Genomic DNA, 27,124 nt, shown 5'->3' with positions numbered 1-27,124 from the left:
ACTATGGGAAGTTAAGAATATCAGAATTCTGGGGAGGATGAAAAAATTGATAGCAAATGATCTAAAGGGCAGTGGGACCTGCTGTGGTGGTGAGAGACAGTTTTCTGCTCAAGGGAAACTTTTTTTTTTGGGTCTCTTTAAGGCTGTGAATTAAAAGACAACCTATTGGTTTAAAATTCATAAGCTATTGGCTACTTTCTACATGTTACCAAGGTGTTTGCCCGGTGTGAGTCCCAAATAATGAGCTCTATCTAGAGAATATTATCAAAAGCCTCATTTTACTGATAAATAGCAATGGTGCCGCAGGTTAAGCCACTCATACCGTGTCACACCACCTCATAGTGACAAGGGCAGGACTCACCCTCTTCTGGTGGGAGCCTTACTTTGGGCTCTAATGTAAATGCGCTCCATTCTAAACCATGGAATCCAGTCTGTAAGTTCAAAAACTGCATTAAAAGGTTAATTCACGTCTCACAATTGATACCTACTCCCCTTTACCGCAAATCGAATCAGTGGTTAATATCTTTACAAGTCCGTGTGACGTAAAGAATTGCTATTTTGTTCTTCATGCTATTCAATAAGATACTTCAGGAGATTAAAAGAATGAGGGTGGATGATACACAGTGACTTTTCATGGTTGTATTTTATGCATTTCCTTTAACACATTCAAAATAAAATTTTAAGCTTTGTTTATGTGTAGTCTGCCTCACAAACCAGCATGGAGTTTTGTGATAATAAAACATTTTCTTTGAAGTAGTTTGTCTTTACTTCCTTGTGAACTTCAGAGTATTTAGATTCTTTAGATTTTAAAAAAATCATTAAAATACAAAGAATGAACCATATTTTCTACTGAAAGCCTATAAAAACCCCCTGAGGAGATCTTTAAAAATTTGACAGATTAAATTTATTTGAATTCTGTTTAGTATTCATCATATTCACTCTTACGCGGCAGCATAGCATAGATTAGGTTTCAAATCCCAGCCCTGCATATTAACTGTGTGATCTTGGGCAAGTTCCTTAACTTTCTACACTTCAGCTTCTTCATCTTAAATGGGGATGATAATTATACTTATTTCTAAGGGTTCCTATGACAATTAAATGAATTCATCAAAGCAAAATATTTGGAATAATGTCTGGTAATGAAAAGATAAATCGGTTGATCCAAACCTAACCAAAACTGACACTGACATCAAAATTACCAGTAAAATATAGTCAGTAAATATATTTGTACTCTATATGTCAAAAAATAGGTAGAGTCATGAAAAATATTCTTTAAACTCAGATAAAAAACAGATTGGTTGAGATTAATGGTAAATTAGGCATTTCAGTATGTGAATTTGGCAGATTCTCCAATCTGCCATAGAAGATATGGCAGTACAAACTATCTAAAATGAAACAGATGGTGAAAATGTGACTGAAAATTCAAAATAGCCTCAGTAAAAAGTGAAACTATTTGAGTTGCTTAATACAAGTGTCTTTGAAGTCTACAACAAAGAGAAGAGAGGAGAGGGCAGAAAGAGTATTTGCAAATATAAAGATCAGTTATTTTATAAATTGGATTAATGCAAAAGAAGCACAAAAAAAGTGTCAGAATCAAATTGATTAAAATATGAAATAAGAAAACACATAAGCTAAACTTGTCAAAATTAAAGACTGCCTTCAAAAAACACTCTTAAGAGAATGATAAAGTGAGAAACAGACTTGCAAAAACCATATCTTCTATAGAAACTGTACCCAGGATATGTAACAGACTCTTATTTCAAAAGAGAAGAAAAGAAGGAAAGAGATAAGAGAAAGAAGATTGCACAGAACCCAATAGAATGTGCACAAAGTATGTAATCTGCAGACACTTCACTGAAGATGCTCAGCATTTGTCAGAATTAGGGAAACAAGAATGAAGACCATCATGAGAATCCACTGCATTCCCACCATCTTGAGTATGTTTTATTTTTTTTAAGAAAAAAAAGAAATGTGACCTCATTACATGCCGGAAGGGTGTGGAGCCATAGAAACTCTCATACATAGCAAGTTTGAATGTAAAATGGTTCAGCCACTTTGGAAACTGTTGGCTTCCTATAGGGATGAACATGGCTCACTCTGAGACCCAACAATCCCACAACTAGAAATTTATCTGAAAGAAATGAAAATGTGTCCACACAGAGACCTGTCATTTAATATGTAGAGCAGTTTTATTTATTGTACCTTGCTGCTGCTTCTGCTGCTGCGTCACTTCAGTCGTGTCCGACTCTGTGCAACCCCATAGACGGCAGCCCACCAGGCTCCCCCGTCCCTGGGATTCTCCAGGCAAGAACACTGGAGTGGGTTGCAATTTCCTTCTCCAATGCATGAAAGTGAAAAGTGAAAGTGAAGTCGTTCAGTCGTCTCCGACTCTTAGCGACCCCATGGACTGCCCCCCACCAGGCTCCTCTGTCCATGGATTTTCCAGGCAAGAGTACTGGAGTGGGGTGCCATTGCCTTCTCCATTATTGTACCTTAGGAACAGCCAAATAATCTTAATTTGAATTAAATTTAAAATTTCATTTTGGAAGGTGACGTTTCAGAGAGTTGACAAATCCAAGAATTCTGTAAACATCCTTTATAATTTAGGTGTATTACAGGTTAATGTGAAGTAGTGACACCCAGTGGCCACTTAGTTAAAATGCAGAACTGCAGGGAAACAGCATGTAGATTTGAATGATTTTTATTTGGAACTGTGGTACAATTTCAAAGACAAATCAGACTCTTTCTATTGTTTATTTCATAGAATAATTTATTTATTATTTGTCTGTTACAGTTTTCTATTAACTGAACAAATTGCATACACTTATTTTATCTTTTATGTTTCATATTGACATTTCAGCATAGCTTCCTACAAAATCTAGCATACTCAGCCATTCAAAATTCTATTTTGTTTGATTCTGTTCTGTACAACTTCTCCCAAATAACTCTTTCTATCCCCACTGATCAAAATGAACTTCCTAGAACACTTTCTATTTGCCAGATGGTCAGGGCTGTTCACCTATGAAACACAGGAGTTCTTCATCCAGCAGAGTTGATGAGCTGCCGCAGTCACACGGCTTCATCTGCTTTCCCTGACTCTAGCTCCAGGGCACTAAAAGCAAGTAGAAACTCGGAACTGAACACATCCCCTTTAAACATTTGTTTTCAACTCTAGCTTTGAATAGATCCAGTTAGTACCTACAGAAACATTTTGTTTCACCTGTGCAATGAACAGAGGTGAAATTATTATCCACCATTCAGTTTCTCTCCAAAAAGAGAGAAACAGTTTTCTATCTTTAACATTTGCATGACAGTATACTTTTGGATATTTTTTTTTTCTTCTCAGGTAGATAACAAGTTGGGAGAAGAAAGAGTTATTGTTACAGAATCCCATTGATTCTTCTATAAGAAAATGTCACAGACTTACTCCCTAATGTCATGGGTCTGCTACAAAATATTCTGGCCATTATATAACTAAAACCTTGGAAATATGAAAGTAACCTACCAAAGGAGGTTAATCATTAGTCAATATGAGTTGTAAACTATTGGACCCTTTGTAAATACACTAGCTAAAATGCTAACATATTTTAACACTCAATAGAGACACTCATTTTTAAATAACTGGGTTTAATTAGATTAACTCTTTTGAAGTTGGGTTTTAACTGTGTAGGGTGAAATTTATCTTTATCATCTTTAAGTAGACCTGGCAAGAATTATAAATAAATTCTAGGTATAAAATTTATGCTTTTAATGTTCTGGTAAAGTCGTTCCTTGTGTTATTCATATGTTACTGTGCAATGTGCATTTTGCATATAAGAAATTAAATAGTAGAGGAAAGAAGAATTTAATAATGTGTTTTTACTAAGATGTTATTCCTTTTGATCATTTGAATTATGTTGCTTTAATATGCCTTTTTGGCTTTCTAGATCCATTTTAAAGATGACCAAATGTACATTGAACAGAGTAGATCGTTTTTACAGAGGGTCTTAGTGGGACATGAACAGGCAGCGTGCCCCTTTCTCTGACCTCAACCAGGACTGTGGGGCGGGGCGGGGCTACTCCAGTTTCAGACTGGTGTGCACATGTGCAAATGAACCCAAAGGCCTGCTAAGTTCTCAAAGTTTGGTTTGGAGGTTACACATAAATGTTAGTGAGTAGATGAACTGGTATTATCCACAGATAATAAACATTAGCTAGAGTGTACATTTATACATATATATATATGCAAGAGTATATAAATATGTGCATCACAGTATTTCCTATGATTTTAATACTCTATAAGTATCTGAAATAAAAAAGTTAAATAACATTCCCTGAAAATACTACCCCAATAGCATGTTGATAAGCACAGTTAAGGTACAGGGGGGCACTGACAGGCCAGAGTCTTAGTATCTGGGAAGCGGGGCAGGAAAGCAGGATATTTTGTGTTGTAGAGTTTAGTTTGAAGTGGAAATTTCAGTGCAGGTCTTGGTGGGACTGGGAGAGTTCCTTTATGGAACACTTTAGGCTTAGTTACAAACACAGATGTGGGCTTAAGGGGGAATTTGTTGAAGCAAGTCTTGAACCGTTGCTTTATGTTTACTGTAAGTTTAGTGTTCATTTATAAGGATTTTCAGAAGATTGCTAACCTAAAGTCATTATGTCAGCTTTAAGATCATGTAATATATACATTAAACATCCTAAAATCATCACATGGGCACAGGCCCTGCATCCAGTTCATCAGGACCTGACTCTGCTCTGACCTGCTCAGTGGGTGCCCCAGATTCAACAGACTCAACAAAGCACAAACTCGTAGGGCGCCTGTCCGGTCCCACTGAAGTCCTGACAGTCCTTTTAGGAATCAAGAAAGTCACTTGATGACCATGAACACTTTTCCCTGCATAAATCAGCCCGACTTCTTGGTTTTAGTGAGCCTTTTTCTGTCTTCTCTGGCAAAACGCCTAAACTTAGTTTGGAAAGAATTGAAGCAAGACTCTTCAGACAGTTCCAGTGTGGGGAGCTGAGTCTTACATGACTCTGACTAATTACACAGAGCCCGCCGGGCAAGTGGCTGACCTCCGCCCAGTACACAGGCACACAGGCAAGCTTTCTGACCCGAGGATGGAGGCACAGCAGGCTAGCGATGCCATCCATGGCAGAGGAAATGAATTTGCCTGCCCGATTTGCTGTTCCACTGCAATATCCCGCTAGGTCTGCTCAGCCAGTTCTTTTGTAAGCTGTGGTCTGAGGAATGCACACAGATGAGTATGTCTAAAAAGGGGGAAAAAATGAGGACACGTTTCCACTTTTCCCCTCATTTGGTCAAAGTGGAGTTTCTTTGACTTTTCAAAGGGGCGGATGTGTGTGCAGTTCTCCAGTTCTCAACACCCCAACCACTGCACTCTCTAGTATGAATTTAGCAGAGCTGTGTCACCCTTGTATTTGCACACTTACTGTGTCCAGTAAAGCATGACAGGAGTTTAATTTGCAGAGCTGTTGCGTTTCCAGGTAATGGGAGCTCTTTTTTCTGGTGCTATTTAAAAGATATCCATTTCATAAGAGCTGGTGGCCTGCCAGTGTCCTTGGGAAATTTTTCTCCTGCTCTTGTTTGTGGGCCAGTTCCTTAGTTGCACACTGCTGTTATTTTTTACCGTGGAAATCTTCGACCTTTGCTCAAGGGTAAAAGGCAGCCTTGGGAAGGGAACTGGAGGAAATGAGCGCGCCCGTGCATTCCCCTCCTGCGACAGCCATGGCCTCCACTGTGGGGGCCCCCACCCTCCGCCCCCCACCCACAGAGGCCCTTTCCACACACAGAGCGTGGGGCCAGCAGCTGGATCTCCTGACTTGGAAAATAGGCTGGATCTTCTGGGTTGGAAAACAGGCCCAACCCAGGCAGACAGGAAGGCTGCTGAACGAGAAGCAGTTCCTGACAACCCCAGTGTGCTTCCGGGGCACACTTTCCTTTCAGACATGGGGGGACTCTAGGAAGAAGGGCGGTGCTGCTGGTGGGGAGGGAACAGGCCCCTCTCATGCGGACGGAGTGGGCACATTGTGGGACGAGGCTGAGGAGGGTTTTATGATTAATCTGTCACTGTGCTTGGCTTGTTTGGACTAAAATCCCTTGTTGTCCTCTTCTTCTTTTTTTTTTTTGCTAATGATCTTTTTTATTTTTATTTTTTAGCAACAAGGGAGCCCATGTTAGGATCAGAACCTTCACAAGAAACAGAAACAATTTAGTTTAATTCAATATTGTTATCTAAATGTTTTGTGAGAAGTTTCAAGCAGAATTCAAAACAAAGAGAATAATATTATTAACCTTCTAAGTACTCAGCATCCAGCTCTAATCATTATCAAGAGTTCATCAAACTTGTTTACATACCCAGCTCTATCACACACTTTTTCTCATGAGTATTTCAAAACAAATCTTGTATTTACATTATACCATCACAAACATAAATATTTCAGTATGTAAAGCTAATAGATAAGAACTTTATTTTTGGTGGAGCCACAATTCCATCATCTCACCTAACACAATTCAAAGTAATTCCTTAGTATATACAGGAATAAAACTACCATATGACCCAGCAATCCCACTACTGGGCATACACCATGAGAAAACCATAATTGAAAAAGACACATGCATCCCAATGTTCATCGCAGCACTCTTTACAATAGCCAGGACATGGAAGGAACCCAGATGTACATCAACAGGTGAATGGATAAAGAAGCTGTAGGTACATACAATGGAATTTGTGATACATTGGAATATCACTCAGCCATCAAAAGGAACAAATCTTAGTCAGTTCTAATCAGATGGATGAATCTAGAACCCGCCATACAGAGTGAAGCAAGTCAGAAAGAGGAAAAACAAATATATTAATGCATATATATGGAATCTAGAAAAACAGTACTGAGGAATCTGTTTGCAGGGCAGGAATAGAGACTCGGACATAGAGAACAGACCCACGGACACAGCAGGGGCAGGAGAGAGTGCTTCTGGGATAAATTCGGCTCTGGGATGAACTGAGAGAGTAACAATGAAATACGTACACTACCATATGCAAAAGAGATGGGCAGTTGGGAATGTGCTCTGTAACACAAAGAGCTCAAAGCAGTGCTCTGTGACAACCCAGAGGGGTGGGATGGATGGGAGATGGGAGGGGGGCTCAAGAGGGAGGGGACACACGCATACCTATGACTGACCCACACCCATGCATGGGAGAGACCAAAACAATAATTGTAAAGCAGTCCAAGTGAAAATAAATTTTTAAAAAAAGTAATTTCTTATTATCATTCAATACCCAGTCTGTGTTCAAATTTTCCAGATTATCTTAAAAATCTTTATTTCTATTTGGTTGTTTTGAATCAAGATACAAAGAAACCCACACCCTACACTCTTCTTACATCCCATTAATCTATTGTAGTTCCTACCCCCACCCACCTTTTTTTACACCATTTATTGAAGAAACCATCTCTTCTTGTGTGATTGTACTTTGCATAAGTGCCTGCCAGGTGGTGGTGGTGGTGGTGGTTGGTTTCCCCCAGGCAGAGTCTACAAAGGTTGGGAGGGTTTCACTGGAGGTGTGAATTACTCAAGAATTATGGGATTTGTATTCCCTAACAAAACAGATATTCAGACTGTGACTAAAGAAAATTCCTCTGGGAATTAAAGATACCTCCTCCCCCCACCCAGTCCCACCATTAAAGATGTATGCCTTTAGGTGAAGCAATTAACCTCAGTATTCTCAGATGTAGAAGAACAGGCTTAGAAAAATGACTTCATCAATCCAACCCAGAGAGAAAAGGACAGCTCATTCTCACTAAATAAGAAAAATACACATTTTCACCTTTAAATTTATAATCCACTGTCCCAAATAAGTGACCTCCCCTTCCCCCAGACACAGTGGTATCCTCTATGAGGTAGAAGTATCACCCTGCCCTCCTTCTCCAGAGTCAGGGGCCTCAGAGAAATGCCCTGCTGCTGGACTCCAGGGCTTGGCCTGGCTGCAGAGCAGCTCTGGGCGGGCCCTGTGGGGCATCAGCTGCTGCGGCTCCCAGAGGCCTGAAAGGCGTGACGCTCCTGTTCCCCTGGGGCTGCGTGGCTCTGCTGGAAAGCCCCATGCTCCTGGCTTTCTGGCCGCCAAGACCTAATTAAGAGTTAAAAGTTCAGTGTAGCTAATAAACTTGATCCATGACTACCTCTCAGCCCCCGTGGCAAGGCTTGCTCCCTAACACCTCTTCCTGCTCTCTGTTTGCCCCTGTGTTTTATTCCCATCAGAACAGGAAGTAAAAATACAGGATAAAATTTAATAAACTGGTGTTTGCACTCTGGCATCTTCATTTATATCTCCAGTCCTATTTCCTCTTTCACATGAGCAGCTAATCTCATTTGTCCCGGCCCTTCATGTCCCATTAAGTTTATCACAGTAAGTTTATCGTATAATTTTCTGAGCATTATTCTTCTTTCCTTCTTACTTGCATGACACTGTGTTCAGATCTGTTTGGAATCATGGCCTTGTACCTTGGGTTCCGAGTCTGCCTCAGGACTGTTGGTTTATTAAGGTCATGTTGTTTATCTTTGCTCTTGATACTTCTCTTGACACATCAGAGAGTAATGTGGGCAAAATTAGGTATATATCTCAGTTTTTGTGTGTTTTTATGTTTATCTCTAGCATTGTTGTTGTTCAGTTGCTCAGTTGTGTCCCACCCTTTGAGATCCCATCGACTGTAGCCCGTAAGGTTTCCCTGTTCTTCACCATCTCCTGGAGCTTGCTCAAACTCATGTCTGTTGAGTCCATGATGCCATCCACTCATTTAATGGCTGGATATCTGTCGTCCCCTTCTCCTGCCCTCAATCTTTCCCAGCAACAGGGTCTTTTCTAATGAGTCAGCTCTTCGCATCAGGTGGCCAAAGTATTGGAGCTTCAGCTTCAGCATCAGTCCTTCCAGTGAATATTCAGGGTTGATTTCCTTTAGGATTGACTGGTTTGATTTCCTTGCAGTCCAAGAGACTCTCAAGAGTCTTCTCCAACACCACAGTTCAAAAGCATCAATTCTTTGGCGCTCAGCTTTCTTTATGGTCCAACTCTCATATCCATACATGAGTACTGGAAAATCCATAGCTTTGACTATATGGACCTTTATTGCCAAAGTAATGTCTCTGCTTTTTAATATGTTTTCTAGGTTGGTCATAGCTTTTCTTCCAAGGAGCAAACATTTTGTAATTTCATGTCTGCAGTCACCATTTGCAGTGATTTTGGAGCCCCAGAAAATAAAGTCTGTCACTGTTTCTATTGTTTCCCCGTCTATTTGCCATGAAGTGATGGGTCTGGATGCCATGATCTTAATTTTTTTGAATGTTGAGTTTTAAGCCGCTTTTTCATTCTCCTCTTTCACTTTCATCAAGAGGCTCGTTAGTTCCTCTCCGCTTTCTGCCATAAGGGTGGTGTCATCTGCATATCTGAGGTTATTGATATATCTCCAGGCAATCTTGATTCCCGCTTGTGCTTCATTCAGCTCAGCATTTTGCATGAATGAGTTCCAAAATTTCGATCCAGTAAAAACACAGAAATAAGAATATGGTTGAGTACACAAGTAGCCAATATGAACTGAGCACAAAAAATCAAGTAGGCAACTAGAAAAATTATATTTGAGTCTATCCATCAGGCTTTAAATGTCAAAATAAAGTCTCTCTGGAAGCCCAGTAGTCAGTGTACTAATTTCTAGATTTCACCTAATAATAGAGCAACCCAACAAAGTACAAATTATTTCTTGCTGCAGTGAATAAAAAAATAATGCCATGATCTTCCGAAGAATTTAGAAATTAGACCCCATTTATTTTGGGTATAGAGGAAGTAATTATGGAAGATTAGCAAGGCAAGGCATGGTTTTTAATTTTTTGCATCTGTTTCCTTACATTTTTTAATAAGCTGGGTTCTTATTGGTATTATTTACATACTTCTTTTATTTGTACTTAGAGGGGTCTTGACATACGTATACAGAGGTATAACTGATACTTTAATCAAGATGCAGAATATTTCTGTCCCTCCAGGGAGTCTTCTTAATGCTCTTTTGTAATTAACCTCTCTCTGCCCCCTGGGCCTTCATAACTACTAATCTGGTCACTGGTTTTGCAGTTCCTAGATGTTGTAAATGGGCTCAGACAGACTGTATCTGATCCCCTCCATCAGTCCTTGTTGTAATCTTTCATATAATTCTGTTCATTTTCACTGTTGTCTGTAGGCCACAATCTGATAATTTGCTCAGTAATTTGGACATTACATTTCCTCCCTCAGTATTTGACCCCTATGAGTAAAAAGCTATATGAACATTTGCAAACCATCTGTAGACAGTGTTTTTATTTTCCTTGGGTAGATATCTAGGAGTAGGGTTGCTAATTTATTTATTTATTTATTTTTTTAGGGCTGCTAATTTAATAAGTAGCCGCCAAGCTGTTTTTGAGGGTGGTAAAGCATTTGTATGACTTAATGGGAAAGGATAGAGTTCTGGTTGCTCCACATCTGTGCCAGCATTTGGTGTTCTTAGTGTCCGCGTTGTTTTGTTCACTTTTTCTTGTTGTTGTTCTTAGCTCTTCTAGCAGGTGTGAAGTAGTATTTCATTTGTGGTTTAGCTGGAATTTCCCTGTTGGATAAAGGTGTGGAGCATCTTTTGGTGTGCTTCTTCAGCTATTAGTTGGGATTTCCCTGTTGGATAAAGGTGTGGAGCATCTTTTGTGTGCTGCTTCAGCTATTTCGGTTTTTGTTTGGTGACACATCTCTTCAAATGATATGCCCTCCCCCCTTATTTATTTGATTTTGTGGTTTTCTTTTTTATTGGATTCTGATCATTCAGTTAGTATTTTTGAATTGATATTTAATTTGATATTGGTTTTAAAATAATTTCTCCCAGAGCATATTTGTCTATTTTCTTAACAGGATCTTTCAAAGACAGACACTGTAATTTTAAGTCTCATTTTTTCTTTTATGATATTTTATAATTTTTTTGGTATACTCTTTAAAAAATGTGTATGTAACTCAAGACTGCAAAGAAATTCTCCTATGTTTTGACACAGATTTTTAAACTTTTAGGTATTTATGATCCATAAGATGATCTCGTTCAAGTTAGTCTTGTATAAGCTGTGAGGAAAGGGTTGTTGTTGTTTGTTGTTCAGTCACTAAGTCATGTGCGACTCTTTGTGACCCCATAGACCTCATAGACCAGGACAGGGAAGCCTCCACTGTCTTCCAGAGTTTGCTCAAATTCATGTCCATTGGATTGGTGATGCCATCCAACCATCTCATACTCTGCCACCCCCTTCTCCTGTCCTCAATCTTTCCCACCATGAAGATCTTTTCCAGTGAGTCAGCTCTCTGTATCAGGTGGCCAAACTGCTGGAGCTTCAGAGAAAAGGGTTGTTTTCAAATTTGATTATTTTATTTTTTATACCAACATCACTTATTGCAAAGACTGTCCTTTCTCTAATGAATTGCTTTGGTAACATTGACAAAAATGAACTGAATAAGAGTTTGCATATTTCTGTAATTTTGATTCTATTCCATTCATGTCTATCCAACACCAATACTCTATCTTGGTTAGTGTAGTGTTGTTATAGTACAGTCTTAAAATAGGCTATGTTGGCTCTTTCAGGATGTTTATTTTTCCATGTAAATTATATCATTTGTTTTTCATTTGCTCAAAATTTCAGCTGAATGTTTGACTAGGAGATGGGAAGTATAGACTAACTTGAGGATAACAGTCATATTAAAATAGTCTTCAGATCCATAAACAAAATGTATCTCTGAATTTATTTGTCTTATCTAATTTATCTCATTAATAATTTTCATCATATGAAACTCATATTTACTTAGATTTATCCCTATGCATTTCATGTTTTTTGATTATATTGTGTCATTATTTCTTATATTCAATATCAAAGTATTTATTGCTAGTGAAGATAGAACAGTGGGGCTTTTTTCTCTTTGACTCTGCAACCTTGCTAAATTCAGTTATTGTTATAGTTTTAGGAGATATTTTGCATATTCCTTGGGATTTTCTATATTAACAAAAATAAGTTATTTCTGAAAAAGTCTATTTTATAATTTAAACAGTCTTAGTCTATTTTCTCCTTATCTACTGGCTGGAAAATCTGGTACAATTTGAATAGAAGTGATGAGAGTGGAAAACATTAAGATTCCCAGTTTTGGGGGAAAGCTTTCAGTTGTTCACTATTAATTATGATATTTACTATTGATTTTGTGTGCATACATGTATGAAATTGGATGACTTTCCTAAGATTTTTATATGAATGGATGTTGATTTTATTAAGAGACTTTTCAGCATTTGTTGAGGTGATTTTATTTTCTTAGATACAATAATTAATTTGTATTAAATTTGTTAATAGAATGAAAAATAGCAATGTTGAAAAAAGCTCACCTTTATGAAATAAACCCCTAATTGGTCATGTATAATTTTAGTATATATATGGCTGGATTTGATTTGATAATATTTTGTTAAGGACATTTACATATATGATTATGAGTGAAATTATCTGAAGTTTTCTTTTTTTGTAGAATCTTTGTGTGGTTTTGATATAAGGGTAATTCTGGTCTCATAAATTAGTTGAGAGATACTCTGTTCTCTTCTATTTTTTGGAAGAATTTAAATAAAATTGGTAGTATTTGCCTGTAAAGTAGTAGGTAGAATCAGCAGCTAAGCTACCTAGGACTGGAGTTTGCTTTGAAAGAAGGTTTTTCACTAAAACTTCATTTATTCACTGTATTTTGGGTTATTTATTGTGTCTTTAGAGTAATTTGAAGACTGTGAAGATTGTGTCTGTAGAGTAATTTGTTCATTTTTCCATGGTACTATCATTCTATGTATGTACGGAATGTACTCGTGGCTTATCTTTAGGCTGATACTGGTAGTTTGTAGTTCCCATCTTTTTTCTCTACTAGACTCACTCACTGTTGGTTTTGTTTTCTCTGTTGTTCTTCTGTCTCACTGAATTTTGCCCTTTTTGGCTTTCCTATCTAGTGTTACAATGTGGAAGCTTAGACTATTGTTTCAAGGCTTTTTTTTCTTTATAATCGTGATGGTTAATTTTATATGTCAATTTGGCTGGATCCCAGGGTGACTAGATATTTGGATAAACGTTGTTTCTGGATGTGTCTGTGAGAGTGTTTCCAGATGAAATTAGTGTTTGGTCTGTGGATCATAAAGTACCTTGCCTCCCCGGTGTGGATTCAGTTCAGTTCAGTTGCTCAGTCATATCTGACTCTTTGCGACCCCATGAACTGCAGCACGCCAGGCTTCCCTGTCCATCACCAGCTCCCAGAGCTTACTAAAACTCATGTCTGTCGAGTCAGTGATGCCATCCAGCCATCTCATCTTCTGTTGTCCCCTTCCCCTCCTGCCTTCAATCTTTCCCAGCAACAGGATCTTTTCTAATGAGTCATCTCATCGCATCAGGTGGCCAAGGTTTTGGAGTTTCAGCTTCAGCGTCAGTCCTTTTGATGAATATTCAAGACTGATTTCCTTTAAGATTGACTGGTTTGATTTCCTTGCAGTCCAAGGGATTCTCAAGAGTCTTCTCCAACACCACAGTTCAAAAGCATCAATTCTTTGGTGCTCAGCTTTCTTTATAGTCCAACTCGCACAATCATACATGACTACTGGAAAAACTGTAACTTTGACTATATGGACCTTTGTTGGCAAAGCAGTATCTCTGCTTTTTAATATGCTGTCTAGGTTTGTCATAGTTTTCTTCCAAGGAGCAAGTGTCTTTTAATTTCATGGCTGCAGTCAGCATCCGCAGCGATTTTGCAGCCCCTAGTGTGGGGAGCATCCTCTAATCCAGGAAATGTCTAAATACAACAGAAAGACAGGAAAAGGAAGAGAACTCAGCCTTTCCTGCCCAATTTCTTGCACGAGGACATTGAATTCCTCATATACAACTTGCCTCTGGTTCTCAGGCCTCGCCTCTGGACTGAATCCCACCTCTGGCTTCATGGGGCTCCAGCTTGCAGAGAGCAGATTGTGGGAGTTCTCAGTCTCCACAATAGTGGGACTCAACTCTTTTTTATTAAATCTCTTCATATATATCCCTACTGGTTCTATTTAACCAGAGAACCTTGACTAATACAAACACTGATTGCTGTAAATTTCCCTCTAAGCACTGCTTTGGCTATGTCTTAAAAATTTTGATTCTTTGTGTTTTCCTTTCAATTTTATTCACTTAGAAATATTTCCTAATATACCATGTACTGTTCAATTTACAGTGATATCCCAGATATTTTTCTGTAACTGGCTCCTAAATTCATTCCTTTTGGACAAAGACTATATATTATATGATTGCCTTTCCCCGTCCTGGTAGAAGCTCAATGTGCATGTGAGAAAATGTGTACTACGCTCCTCCTCAGTGAGTTGTTATAGAAATGTCAATCAGTTGAAGTTGCTTAATAGGATTATTCAGACTGATTTTCTGCCTGCTTGTTTTATTAATTACTGAAAGATGTCTGTTGAATTATCCAACTTTAATTACAGATTTGTCTTTTTCTACTTTCAATTCTATTAGTTTTTGCTTTGATTATTAAATGCTGTGTTGTTTCATGCTTGCACCTTTAGGATTGCTGTGTCTCCTTATTTAGTTTTCTCTGTACTTCTGATAATTCCTTATTTGGAACTCTATTTTGTCTTGTATGAATGCAGCCACTCTAGCTGTCCTTTGATTAGTATTTACATGCAATGTTTTCCATACATTTATTTATAGCATGTCTACATGTTTAATGCAGTGTGAATGTCACAGATAGCACATAATTGGATATTAAATTGTTACTCAAACAAAAACCTAAAACAACAACAACAACAACAAAAAACCTTTGCTTTTTAATTAATTATAAATTATCTAAGTGTATCAATGTAATTATTGATATGTTTGGATATAAATCTACCACTGCTTGTTGCTTTCAGTTCTTCTCATCTCTCTCCTTGTTTTGACTCTTTTTTCTTCTTTTCCACTGCTTCCTGTAGATATATACTTTCTCATGATTTTATTTCATCTCCACTTTGGAGTTAAGGGCCAAGGAGTGATGATGGACAGAAGACACGAGTCCTCAGAAGACAGAGGCTGGTGTTGGAAGTTGCCATTAGTCCCATCCTGCAGAAATCCTGGTGGAGACAGTGGGTTTTCCCTAAGTTAGATAAGCTCTGAGGCCAGTCACACCCCATCCGTGGGCATGGAGACCCCACCTGATATCTGCTCACAAGTGAAATTCAACAAATTCTCTTTATATTATCGGGGGGAAAAGTCCTAACTAAGATGTTAGAACTAGCTCAAGTCGCAACAGCTGTGTGAAGCTTCCCCAGATTACATTGTGAACACGGAGTTTCCGCGTTCTCACGTTCACATGCAGCCTGCCCGTCAGGCAGCGGCACTGCCCGTGCTGTGCCAGAGAGCCGTCACAGAGGCAGCCTGCCGCCGCCGCCTAGCACTGCAGGCACCAGTGTGTGCACGGCAAGTGCCGCTCCAGTTCAGTGGTCATTATCAGAAGCAAGATCCATGGGCAGATGTGAGATACATGAGCAAAAAAAGTATAGTTGATCTTTCCTTCAGACTTTAAACCATCACGCAATAGGACCTGAAGTATTTATTTAAAACAAAATAGTTGTATGAACTTTACTAGGCACAGACTCTGTGCTACCCATAGAAAAGAATTAAATTGAGTACATAACTTTGAGAAATAATTAATCTTCTTGTCCTTCTCCTCTGCCTATAGACAGACAAGCAGACAGGTAGATGATAGATGGATAGATAACTATCCATTAAAATGACTAGATGACTCCAGACTTATTGTGGAAGTTTAGTAGTTTAACTACTAATTCTATAAGTATATTCAGTTCAGTTCAGTTCAGTTCAGTCGCTCAGTCATGTTCGACTCTTTGCGACCCCATGAATCGCAGCACGCCAGGCCTCCCTGTCCATCACAAACTCCTGGAGTTCACTCAGACTCACATCCATCGAGTCAGTGATGCCATCCAGCCATCTCATCCTCTGTCGTCCTCTTCTCCTCCTGCCCCCAATCCCTCCCAGCATCAGAGTCTTTTCCAATGAGTCAACTCTTCGCATGAGGTGGCCAAAGTACTGGAGTTTCAGCTTCAGCATCATTCCTTCCAAAGAAATCCCAGGGCTGATCTCCTTCAGAATGGACTGGTTGGATCTCCTTGCAGTCCAAGGGACTCTCAAGAGTCTTCTCCAACACCACAGTTCAAAAGCATTAATTCTTCGGTGCTCAGCCTTCTTCACAGTCCAACTCTCACATCCATACATGACCACTGGAAAAACCATAGCCTTGACCTAGACGGACCTTTGTTGGCAAAGTAATGTCTGTGCTTTTGAATATGCTATCTAGGTTGGTCATAACTTTCCTTCTAAGGAGTAAGCATCTTTTAATTTCATGGCTGCAGTCACCATCTGCAGTGATTTTGGAGCCCAGAAAAATAAAGTCTAACACTGTTTCCACTGTTTCCCCATCTATTTCCCATGAAGTGATGGGACCGGATGCCATGATCTTTGTTTTCTGAATGTTGAGCTTTAAGCCAACTTTTTCACTCTCCACTTTCACCTTCGTCAAGAGGCTTTTGAGTTCCTCTTCACTTTCTGCCATAAGGGTGGTGTCATCTGCATATCTGAGGTTATTGATATTTCTCCCGGAAATCTTGATTCCAGCTTGTGTTTCTTCCAGTCCAGCGTTTCTCATGATGTACTCTGCATATAAATTAAATAAGCAGGGTGACAATATACGGCCTTGACGTACTCCTTTTCCTATTTGGAACCAGTCTGTTGTTTCATGTCCAGTTCTAACTGTTGCTTCCTGACCTGCATACAAATTTCTCAAGAGGCAGATCAGGTGGTCTGGTATTCCCATCTCTTGAAGAATTTCCCACAGTTTATTGTGATTCACACAGTCAAAGGCTTTGGCATAGTCAATAAAGCAGAAATTTTTTCTGGAACTCTCTTGCTTTTTCCATGATCCAGCGGATGTTGGCAATTTGATCTCTGGTTCCTCTGCCTTTTCTAAAACCAGCTTGAACATCAGGAATTAGTGCTCCTTTAATGTAATCTGTTCATGAAACCTGATACAATATGTGCATATATGTTAATTTTTTTTTACTTTTATTTATTTGGCTGTGCAGATCTTCATTGCTGCGTGCAGAATCTAGCTCCCTAACCAGAGACTGAACCCGGGCCTGAATATTGGGAGTGCAGAGTCCTAACCACTGGACCCACAGGGACACCCTCATAAGTGCAGATCTTGACTAGAAGAGTTAACAAGTACATACATTTATGAGAGTATCCAGAGAATGTGTACAGAGTATGTAGATGAGCCATTATGCTTTCCTGCACACAGACTAGTATTAAACAATTGAATAGATAGAAAGTTCTCCATTTAATGAATTAGATGCTTTTTGATTACTGACGTTATACTGAAAATCAATCAAATATTATACTAATTTATATGTAGAAAAACCTAATTTATATTGTTACATTTTACCATTAAGAAAGAGTGAAAAAGTGAGCATTAGGCAGAAAAAAGAGGAAACTATTGAAAAAGTGGTCCCTAACACATTATTTTCCTAGCATTAACACATGGGAAAAAGTGGAAACTGGAAATAAAGTCCTCTATTTCTGGCAGGAGGCTGAAGACCATATCAGAAATACTCAAAAATGTCATGGATGATATACAAGTGAAGAAACCTAATCTAACTGAATTCCACATGGTTTTTCTTATTAATATATCATGGCAATGAAGTATGTGATTATATGACTATAATACTTCAGCCAAGATGAGAGTTTTAATAAGGTTTTAATACTTGCTTCAATTATTCATAAATGTCAGTGGTAAATGTCTCTTTTCTCTATGGAGCTCAATGTTTTTAATATCAAAACCACAATATTTTAAAGGTATTTCTCAAATGGATTAAAATGAAAAGAACATATAAATATAATTTGAGAACTAGAATAAAGACTTAATTTTGTAACATTAAATTGAAATTTAGAAACCTGTTTGGAACAAAGATACTAAACCTTTCACTGCCAGGGCTAAAGAAACACAGCATTCATGAAGCAGTGCAGAGCATTCTCTTATTGTGTGAAGAAGTATTTATTCATGGCAATAAAACTGATGGTTATCAGTGGACTCATTCTTTTTAATCTAGTGTCTATAGGATTTTGACACATACATACTTCTCTCATCAAGCGATAGACCAAGGAGACTATACTCAGATCCAATATGGAAGAATTGTTTAAAATATGATCATCACACTTTATCTAAGGAAACTATTAGAGGCTCTCTACCAATAATCATAGACCAGATATTTTCAAACACATAGAGCAGAGGCTGTTCCCAGTTCCTAGGGATCAGTTCTGTTTCTCTTGCCGAGTTTCCCACAGGACACATACAGAGTAATTTCTCATCCTGGACCTGATGAGAAACTGGCAACCTTTATTGATTAACTAGCTGCCTTTCAAATGTGGTGTATATTGTTAGCAGAAGTTCTCATTGTTGTTCAGTTGCTCAGTCGTGTCAGACTTTTTGTGACCCACGGACTGCAGCATGCCAAGCTTCCCAGTCCTTTACTATCTCCCAGAGTTTGCTCAAAATCATGTCCATTGAGTCCATGGTGCCATCCAATCATCTTGTTAACGTGAAGTCCAACAAAATGTCATTCACATTGGAGGCATATTCCAGCATGCTTAGCTTAAAGTTAGGTTTCCCTTTAACTTTACCAACTGGCAAGTCCGTAAATATTTTCAACTTTGTCTCCCAAGAGATAACTCTTGTTGACAAAAATTTGTAAACAAACCTTTCTAAGCCCTCTTTAAAAAAACATGCTAATTATTGCTTGTCAGGTCAGTTTGAGGGTCCTCAACTGTAGTGTAAATGGGATTATCCTGTAGGGTGTTCAGATAACACACTGCTCAGGTTTGCATATGGAGTCAGTCTGGCTGCTGTGTCCGTGAAGACCGTTTCACTCAGACATGGCTTCGCCCTCCGCCGTGCAGCCATGCATTTAGGGAATGTGGCCCTAAAATACTCGGAATCTGACCCCTAAGAGCAGGTTTTCTGGTCCTGAGTCTGGACTGTGATGGAGAGCGGAAGAGTCTGCAGTTCTGAAGCAGAACATGAAGGAGCCCGTGGCCTCTGCTGAGTGGAGGGACGTGTCTGACAGTCCTCGGGGAGTTGGGTAATGGCCGCCAGTGCCGGGAGCGGCGTTGGCTGGCTTCAGCAGAGTCATCACACGTGGGGCCGACTCTGCAGCGGAAACTATGCCCTGCCCGAGCTGTGACAGCCTTCGCATCAGCCTTGCTGCCCACACCCGTGCCGCCTCTGGAGGGTGCAGTGCCTCCTAGGCCTGCTGTCCCCTTGGCTTCACCTTCCCTTCCCTCCAGCTGTCATCACTCTGGGGCCCCGGGGCCAGTGGGCGGACGCTGCTACCTGCCGGGTACACTTGTTCTAACTACCAGCCCAAATTTGTGACCCTTCCACACAGAAGGTCTTCATCGCTGCTTGGACTTGGACCAGACTCTCAGGTGTCTTATGATCACTCTTTTGCTGTGTTTGACTTTGGAAACCTAGAGCAACGTCATGAACACTTTCTCCAAGTTTTCCTGGAACAAACGTATATCCAGTTACTAGGGAACTTGTACACCTGGGAAAAAGTGCCTGGGCCTTTTAGGGATGTTAAATATTTGAAACAGGTTGATTGGTTCCTGGCCATGCAAAGTCAAATTTGGGGATAACAGGGGCAGAGACAAATGAAGGTTGGTTCCCGGTCTGTGGACCTCGGCAGTCCCAGCAGGCATAAAGCCGTGTTTTGTCCTAGTCGGCATGGGCCTACATCCTTGTGATACTGTGACAAGCTGGGTGACCTGTGCCATCTCCCAGCAGGAAGGGGCTCTGAGACGCATGAGGCCAAGAACATAACCAGAGGGACCCCATCATCCCCTCTTCTAGTCTGTGTCCTTTCCTTGGACAACTCCTGTTGCCCATGCTGCCTCAGTCAGGGTTCAGTTAGGAAAACAGAGAACACTAGGAATTTCAAGCAGAAGGACTGAACACAAGGGTTGGTTTTCAGAGGTGTTTGAAGGCTTGAAAACCTGAAAAAGAATGTCACTAAGGTAACCCATAACTTTTATGCAGAGTACATCATGACAAACGCTGGACTGGATGAAGCACAAGCTGGAATCAAGATTGCCAGAAGAAATATCAATAACCTCAGATATGCAGATGACACCACCCTTATGGCAGAAAGTGAAGAAGAACTAAAGAGCCTCTTGATGAAAGTGAAAGAGGAGAGTGAAAAAGTTGGCTTAAAACTCAACCTTCAAAAAACTAAGATCATGGCATCTGGTCCCATCACTTCATGGGAAATAGATGGGGAAACAGTGGAAACAGTGTCAGACTATTTTTGGGGTCTCCAAAATCACTGCAGATGGTGACTGCAGCCATGAAATTAAAAGACGCTTCCTCTTTGGAAGGAAAGTTATGACCAACCTAGATGGCATATTCAAAAGCAGAGACATTACTTTGCCAACAAAGGTCTGTCTAGTCAAGGCTATGGTTTTTCCAGTGGTCATGTATGGATGTGAGAGTTGGACTGTGAAGAAGGCTGAGCACCGAAGAATTGATGCTTTTGAACTGTAGTGTTGGAGAAGACTCTTGAGAGTCCCTTGGACTGCAAGGAGATCCAACCAGTCCACCCTAAAGGAGATCAGTCCTGTGTTCATTGGAAGGACTGATGTTGAAGCTGATACTCCAATACTTTGGCCACCTGATGCAGAGTTGACTTATTGGAAAAGACCCTGATGCTGGGAAGGATTGGGGGCAGGAGGAGAAGGGGACAACAGAGGATGATATGGCTGGATGGCATCACCAACTGGATGGGCGTGAGTTTGAGTAGACTCAGGGAGTTGGTGATGGACAGGGAGGCCTGGCATGCTGTGATTCATGGGGTCACAAAGAGTTGAACACGACTGAGCAACTGAACTGAACTGAACTGAAGGTAACCCAAAGTAGTTAAATGCAAGAAGACGCTTCTCTGTGGTTTGGGGAAGAGTTGGGACCAAGGAGGCCTCAGACAGGAAAGTCTTCTTCAGATGAGGCACCGCCTCCCGCGGGGGATGGAACCGGGTCTTGCCGCAGCTTGAGGAGCGAGGGGGGAGTCCGCGCCACTGTACTCAGGTGCCCAGGTGCGGCAGGTCCAGGGCTCCATGTGCCCCGGCCAAGTCCTGAGCCTCTGTACTGAGTTCAGTTCACTGTAGCTACTCTTGGAGCCATCGGCTTCTGCCGGGGTGATTCTGGAGAAACCCGAATGTGGGGAAGAATGGCCCTTCCCCCACTCTCTGCCAGAGGACGCCTCCTGGAGCGTGGTGTGCAGAGTTCACGCTTCAGCAGCTCAGAGTAGGGCAGCCCTGCAGCTCAGGGGGGCAGATGTATATCCATCAGTAGGCAACCAGAATTGTGCTTTGGATGGCACTCTGTGTATTGTGTGGAGGATGGTGGAAAGATCAGTCGTAGAGTTATTACAGCGGTGAATCCAACTACTAGAGAAAAGTTAGTGGGGGAAATGTGCAAACTTGGGAATGTTTTTGATAAAATCATATGAGAAGTAATATTTTGGCAGGCGAGCTCTTAAACAGGCTAAGTGCAGGATAACAGATTGCATACATATTGCCTCTTGCAACCTATTAATGAAAGATGGTGATACTGAAGAATTGTCTTTGTCATTTTTACAATGAAGGAAATCTGAATCATCTCCCCACGGTGAAGCCAGCACATTACTGTTTGCTAACTAGGCCGGGTGATGGATTTCTCTGCATTAGGAATTCCTCAGCAGGCAGTGAGGAAAAGCACTGCTCATGGAGGATGAGCATGCAGTCCTGAGCTCACTCAGAGGTGAGCTGTGTCCAGCCTTGCATTCAGGCCTGTACACACATGTAGCCTCAGAGGAGTGGGCACCACTGACATGTTTCCACAAGGAATGAAAAGAATTTATCACAGAGAACATTCAGAACCTAAGAATGTGACTCAATAAGAGTAACTGAAATGTTTTGAGCCCTTATTATGTAGAATGCTTCATGCTAAGTACTTTAGGTACACTGTTTTATTTAATTCTCCCTCTTACACTCTAGCCGCTATGATTAGGCATAATTCAGACATCAGAGCGAAGCTCAGAAAATTTCAGTAACTTGTCCATAATCACACATACTTTAAGCTTCAGAACCAGAACTTGAACCTGGATTGATGCCAATATCATGGATCTAAGCACCACAAGACCGTCTGCAGATTGTTGCAAAAATCTACTCATACCTCTCTATACTCACACCACTGCGTACCCCATCCCACACTGACTCTGTGACTTGCACTGGCCTTTAGGATGATAATGCATGTCACAAAAGTAAAGACAATCAGTCCTGCCCAGTGGGGCCTGCCTCTTTACTTTGGAAGTACACAAAAAAGCCTTAAATAAAAGGTGCATCATTTGCATGTCTAAGAATTTATGCTAAGGAAAGAAACTGGGATTTCCAAGGTTATAATCATAAGGGGTTCATCCTTGTGTTTTTCCATTAGGGAAGTATCAGAAAACAAAACAAAGGCCAAACAGAAAGGAACTGGTTGAACAAAACTTGCCAAATCTACACAACAAAATACTGTTTAATCATTAAACTTTTTGTGGTAGAAAGTATTTAATAAAATATAGTTATTTGCAATATTGCAATTCAATATTTGCATAATGAATAAAACATAGGTTTAAAAATAAAACAGCTTGTGCCCAAATATCAGATATGTATTATATCCTGAAATTACCTTTCAAAGAGTTGTTTACCAGTTCCACTTAAAAACTTCTCACGTGTATGTTGCTCTGTGAATCACGTCATATTTTGAAGCACCCATGGGTAAGACATGTTATAATGAACATTGAAAATTTAAATGCTTCTGGAAGTTAGGGGAGAGAAACACATGTGCACAAAATGCACACACACACACACACACACACACACAGAGTAACATAGATTTGGTAGATATTTCTGGTTGTACGTTGTTTTTCAGTCGCTCAGTCATGTCCAACTCTTTGTGACCTCATGGACTGCAGCATGCCAGGCTTCCCTGTTCTTCACCATCTCTCGGAGTTTGCTCAAATTCACATCCATTGAGTCGGTGATGCAATCCAACCATCTCATCCTCTGTTGGCCCCTTCTCCTCCTGCCTTCAGTCTTTCCTAGTATCAGGGTCTTTTCCAATGAAGTCAGCTCTTTGCATCAGGTGGCCAAAGTATTGGAGCTTCAGCTTCAGCATCAATCCTTCCAATGAATATTTAGGGTTGATTTCCTTTAGGATTGACTGGTTTGATCTTGCAGTCCAAGGGACTCTCAAGAGTCTTCTCCAACACCACAGTTCTAAAGCATCGATTCTTTAGCCTTCTGAAGCCTTCTTTATGGTCTGACTCTCATATCCTTACATGACTACTGGAAAAACCATAGCTTTGACTATATGGTTGTAAGACCGCGGGTTAAATAGAACTTAATGCCATTGTAAACTGGACTTCTAAAAATCTCCTGAAGGAAGATGGATGACTGCACTGTGGAGGTCTGGAGACCATGCACATCTGCAGTGGTGTGAGAGGAAGCAGGTGCTAATGTTATATGAATAGAACCTTCTGAGTTGAGATACATTTTCCAGTGACAATATCTTATGCATTCAAAAAGTGATAGAGTTTTAAGATTTTAGGTGGATGCAAAGGTGATGTATGCTAGAAGACAGTGTTAGGTGATTCAGAAACTAGTTGTCAAAGTGATGAATGCATGAATATCAAAAATACATGTGGAGATTTTGAATAAAATGGTTTCATGAAACCTGAGTGGAAATATTTAATATTTATAAATTATTTGTTCTATATGATATGACAAATTGTGTATGGGTAACTAAATTAAATATTGAATAATATCATGACAATTTCTGTTACATATACATGTAAATATATATCTGTATATTTATATAGGGGCTTTAGGATTTCTCTAGTGGCTCAGTGGATAAAAATATCTGTCTGCAATGTAGGAGACCTAGGTTAGATCCCTGGCTTGGAAAGATCCCCTGGAGAAGGTAATGGCTACCCACCCAGTATTATTGCCTGGAGAATCCCGTGGGCAGAGGAGTTTGGAGGGATACAGTCTATGGGGTCACAAAGAGTCAGATGCGACTAAGCAACCAACACTTTCACTTTCCTGTATATTTAAGTTGCCCATCATATTTTTAGGTAGATTTCCTTCTGAAGTGCACCTTGCCAGTAATATTTAAGGTGGTCTTATTACTGGTATTCACAGTATGACATACTAAATTATAATATACATGCATTATTATAAATATACACAAGCTCACAGGAAAAATAGAAATTGAAATTTTTAGATTGAATATATTGAGTTTAAGTGGTTATCATACTAGAAATGGGATCATGGGAGTGTTTCATTCTCCTAGGCATTATGTGTGTGTGTGTGTGTGTGTGCGCGCGCGTGTGAGTTTTAGGATTTAATGGGAGGAGGAAGTGGCGGTGCTTATACTTTATCAACTTTTCTGTAATACTGTGTGTGCTACTCCAATTCAGTCTTGTCCAACTCTTTGTAACCCTATGGACTGTAGTGCACCAGGCTCCTCTTTTTGTAGGATTCTCCAGGCAGGAATATTGGAGGGTAGCCATGCCCTCCTCCAGGGTATTTTTCCGACCCGGGAATCGAACCCATATCTCCTGAGGCTCCTGCATTTCTGGTGGATGCTTTACCCCTGAGCCGCTGAGGAAGCTCCAATAAATACTGTATTAGTAAGTAAAAAATTTCCTTAGATATAATGAACATATGTAGTTGTGTCATAAAACTTGTATAGTGCTGTTATCTTCCACCTTTGAAGTGACTGGACAGATCATCAATGGGCCAGAGATTGCCTGGGCTGAGAGGAGATGGGAGGGCATCTCAGTGGAGACATGGCAGGAGCCCCAGCCCAAACATCGGAGGGACAAGCCATCCTCTCCCTGCTGTTTGAACTAGTCAGGGTTCTCCAGAGACACAGAGGTAACGGCAGGAGAAGTGGCAGGAGGTGTGTGTTTATCTAGAGAGATTTGTTTTCAGGAATTGCTCTCGCAGTTGTGAGGTCAATGTCCAGAGTCATTCTGGAGACCCAGGGAAGAGTTATAGTTCAACTCCAAAGGCAGTCTGCTGGCAGAATTTCTTCTGGCTAAAGCTCAGCCTTTCTTCACTGAAGTCCTCAACCAGTTTTGAGTCCCACCCACATTATGGAAGGCATTCTACTGTACTCAAAATCTACTCATTTAAATGTTAATCACACTCAAAATACCCTACAGAAATATCCTGATTTCCCAGGTGGTACTGGTGGTAAAGAACACTCCTGCCAGTATAGGAGACACAAGAGACGTGGGTTCAATCCCTGGGTTGGAAAGATCCCCTGGAGTAGGAAGTACTCACCCACTCCAGCGTTCTTGCCTGGAAAATCCCATGGACAGAGGAGCCTGGCAGGTTACAGTCCATGGGGATGCAAGGAATTGGACACCTGCAGCCATGAAATTAAAAGACGCTTACTCCTTGGAAGGAAAGTTATGACCAACCTAGATAGCATATTCAAAAGCAGAGACATTACTTTGCCAACAAAGGTCCGTCTAGTCAAGGCTATTGTTTTTCCAGTGGTCATGTATGGATGTGAGAGTTGGACTGTGAAGAAGGCTGAGCACCGAAGAATTGATGTTTTTGAACTGTGGTGTTGGAGAAGACTCTTGAGAGTCCCTTGGACTGCAAGGAGATTCAACCAGTCCATTCTGAAGGAGATCAGCCCTGGGATTTCTTTGGAAGGAATGATGCTGAAGCTGAAACTCCAGTACTTTGGCCACCTCATGCGAAGAGTTGACTCATTGGAAAAGACTCTGATGCTGGGAGGGATTGGGGGCAGGAGGAAAAGGGGACGACAGAGGATGAGATGGCTGGATGTCATCACTGACTCGATGGATGTGAGTCTCAGTGAACTCCGGGAGTTGGTGATGGACAGGGAGGCCTGGCATGCTGTGATTCATGGGTCGCAAAGAGTCGGACACGACTGAGTGACTGAACTGAACTGAACTGAGCAACTAACAGTTTCACTTTTTACTTCAGACATCAGCAGCACATCTCCACCCTGTGTCTCCTCCACACTTTAGTGTATTTTCTGTCTTTCCATGTTTGATGCTCGGATTTTCTGCTGACCAACCTCTAATTCAGTATTTCTCTTTTAGCTTTATCTAATCTGTTATTAAATATCTCACTGAGACCTTATTTTAAGTTATTGTTTTTCTGTCTTAGATTTCTATTTGGTTCTCCTTTTTTGGTTTGTTTTCAGTTCATTTCTGAAAGTTTCAATATTTTATTTCTTTAAATATGTTAAGCATGGGTGTAATGAAGTCTCATCACTTCAAGATATGGGTCTATTGTTTATTGCTATTGCCCACCATTTTATTTTTTTGACTTTCAATGTTGTAGAATTCCTTATATGCCTGGTTATTTTTTGGTTGCATGCTGTTCATTGTATGTGGAAGTTTTAGGGCTAACTTAAGGCATGGGAAAACATTATCCTTCTCAAAGAAGTATTTAAGTTTGCTTCTACCTGAAACAAAAGGACACGGGGTGGAGGCTCCTTAAGGTTAGGGACTGCCATGGGGAGGACACTCAGGAGCTTGTTTAACATTGAATTAACCCGTCTCTTCACCTCCCTTTCTTATTTTAATCAGTTCTTGCCTGTCATTACAAGAATGCTTAGATTGCTCAGATAATTATCACCAATTATCTTAATAAATAATAGCAACATGAAATTTTGTATTGCGTATATGTGGGTCAGAAGCTAATTTCTAAATGTAACCATATGGGACATGCATGCAAATAATTAATGCATTTTGATTACTTGTAATTTTGTATTAAAATGACTCACACATTTGAAGCATCCTTAAAAGGATATTTTCAATTAAATTTGGAGATAATGAAAACTTCTTCACATGGGTCAGCATTATTAATGTGTAATTTGCTGTAGCATCTCTCATAATATAGTATACCCTAACAGCT

Source organism: Bubalus bubalis, chromosome 1 (assembly GCF_019923935.1).
Source record: "Bubalus bubalis isolate 160015118507 breed Murrah chromosome 1, NDDB_SH_1, whole genome shotgun sequence".
Taxonomy (NCBI): domain Eukaryota; kingdom Metazoa; phylum Chordata; class Mammalia; order Artiodactyla; family Bovidae; genus Bubalus; species Bubalus bubalis.
Note: the sequence above shows the minus strand (reverse complement) of the source record.